At 40.4% G+C, this 2,738-nt stretch overlaps 1 pseudogene across 1 annotated transcript; it reads left to right on the top strand.

Moving 5' to 3' along the window:
- The first annotated feature begins 832 nt into the window (after window positions 1-832).
- LOC103276564 lies at window positions 833-2,033 on the top strand (annotated as a pseudogene). Its single transcript, XR_002481315.1, has one exon. The product of XR_002481315.1 is annotated as a heterogeneous nuclear ribonucleoprotein D-like pseudogene (transcript).
- The last annotated feature ends 705 nt before the right edge of the window (window positions 2,034-2,738 follow it).

The raw sequence follows: 2,738 nt of genomic DNA, 5'->3' as shown, positions 1-2,738 counted from the left end.
TCGACTGTACAGAATTCTTCGGCTGTATCAACAGCAAAGACGGAAGACAGAAGGGCCTCAGCTGCCTGGACTTGCTTTGCAGTGAGGGTTCCTCAGCGCACCTGGATTTTGTCAGTCAGTCAGACCTCCAAGGCTGGCTCCCAACAAGTCTCTGCTAAGGGCAACTGATTTCTTTGTCTCCCAGCTGTGTCCCCTACATGTTTAAAACCTGATCTCAGTGTTCTGCCTTCCCAGAATTGAGGTAAAAGTGGCTGTAGAAGTCAGCCCCTCTCCCAGGAGCCTTGGCCCCTCCAGTTCACACTGCCTTGGCAGTTCTCTGCTGCCTTAAAAAACACAGTGTCTGATTGTATATGAGTTTTTGTGCTATGTTAATTAGGATAACTAGTCTTCCAGTACCTACTTCATTCTACGCAGCAATTATAGTTTGCAAGTGATGTTTTGCTATTAGAAAATCTATCATTGTAATTCAGTGTATTTACATATTAAAGGAAATACAAAAAAAGATAATCTCAATGGAAGTAACAAATCATTTGATAAAATGTAACACCATTCACATTTATAAACCTCTGATAACCTGTAACTGAGGCTTATCCCACTAAAATCTTGCAGTGTGTGTTTAATCAGCCTTCTTAAACTCCTACTCACATTTTTAAGTTTTTTTTCTCTTATTTTTTGCTGACAAGGGAATTTTATTCAACCTCTTTATTATCAAAACACATTTTAAAATCCATTAGGGTTCTTCTGCCGCCATTTTAAATCCAGCTCCATACAACACTCTGCCGCTGCCTCGACTTGCACTGCGCCCCGCGCACTCTCCCTGTGCCCTGCCATGGAGGAAATGAACGAGTACAGCAACATAGAGGAGTTCGTGGAGGGATCCAAGATCAACGCAAGCAAGAACCAGCAGGATGACGGTAAAATGTTTATTGGAGGCTTGAGCTGGGATACAAGCAAGAAGGACCTGACTGAGTACTTGTCTTGATTTGGGGAAGTTGTAGATTGCACCATTAAAACAGACCCTGTCACTGGGCCATCAAGAGGATTTGGATTCGTGCTTTTCAAAGATGCTTCTAGTGTTGACAAGGTTTTGGAACTGAAAGAACACAAACTAGATGGCAAATTGATAGACCCCCCAAAGGGCCAAAGCTTTAAAAGGGAAAGAGCCTCCTAAAAAAGGTGTTTGTGGGCGGACTGAGCCCAGATACATCCGAAGAACAAATCAAAGAATATTTTGGAGCCTTCGGAGAGATTGAAAACATCAAACTTCCCATGGATACAAAAACAAATGAAAGAAGAGGATTTTGTTTTATCACATATACAGATGAAGAGCTGGTTAAAAAATCGTTAGAGAATAGATACCATCAAACTGGCTCTGGGAATTGTGAGATCAAAGTCACACAACCCAAAGAGGTCTACAGGCAGCAGCAGCAGAAAGGAGGGAGAGGTGCTGCTGCTGGTGGCCCAGGCAGGGCAAGGGGGCGTGGCCTAGGTCAGGGCCAAAACTGGAACCAAGGATTTAATAACTATTCTGATCAAGGATATAGAAATTACAATAGTGCCTATGGTGGTGATCAAAATTATAGTGGCTATGGCGTATATGATTATACTGGGTATAACTATGGAAACTATGGATATGGACAGGGATATGCAGACTACAGTGGCCATATGCAGACTACAGTGGCCAACAGAGCACTTTATGGCAAGGCATCTTGAGGGGGTGGCAATCACCAAAACAATTACCAGTCATGCTAAAGGAGGACCTTGGAGGAAGCAGGAGGAGATGTTTTAAAAGTAATCCATCTTGCAGGACGACATTGAAGATTGGTCTTCTGTTGATCTGAGATGATTATTTTGTAAAAGACTTTCTAGTGTACAAGACACAGCTGTGTCCAACTGTATATAGCTGCCAACTAGTTTTCTTTGTTCTTACTTTGTCCTTTGCTATCTGTGTTACAACTCAGTGTGGATTTGTATACATTTTTATTTGTATGATTCCATGTTAAACCTCAAATAAGTGCTTCCTCATGTGATTGTTTTTCTGTGTCAGATACTGCATAGCTCTGTAAAAATGTTATTTTAAATAAGCAATAATTAAGGCACAGTTTATCTTGTAGGGAGTTTGGTCCATAGGGAGAAGCTGGTCTTTTATGAATAGCTACGGTGTCACCCTTTTCCCCCAATTTGCAGGTGTATTCTATGCTCCTGAGGTTTTATTTCCCTGCTGCTGAAGCTTCCACCACTCTTTTGAATGATGTTCTTTCCCATCTAGATATCTGAAGGGCATTGTTGTAAGACTAAACCATAAGGTTGTGATAGTAGTGACTTTCTAGTGTGCCATGTTTCTCTGGATCAGAAGAGGTTATTATAGCTCCTTGTGCTTTATTCTTATCTCTGCAAAGCCATTTTTCAGTTGTTAATTACTTCTTTGACTTTGGTCTACTAGAAAAAGTTTTAATCATAATACCATAATTTTAATTCTTTAAAAATCCAGATATAGGAAATAGCACTGTAAAACTCTATAGCGGAAGCTAGTTTAAAAGCTTTGAAAATAGTTACAACAAGGATTTGGGCCGATAGGTGTGAGATCCATTAAAGTTTGGTCAGAAATTAGATTAAAATTTGAAGTAGTGGCAGAATAGTCATTCTGTTGGTATTGTCACAGTCACAAGACAAAATATTTCCAATCTGGGCATTTTGAGGGAGTTATGCTACAGTTAACTGTTAATGCTGTGTGAGTT

The sequence above is a fragment of the Carlito syrichta genome, unplaced genomic scaffold (genome assembly GCF_000164805.1).
Source record: "Carlito syrichta isolate Samal-C Ts95f unplaced genomic scaffold, Tarsius_syrichta-2.0.1 Scaffold316249, whole genome shotgun sequence".
Classification (NCBI taxonomy): Eukaryota; Metazoa; Chordata; class Mammalia; order Primates; family Tarsiidae; genus Carlito; species Carlito syrichta.
Note: the sequence above shows the minus strand (reverse complement) of the source record. Positions and strands in the feature narration are given on the sequence as shown.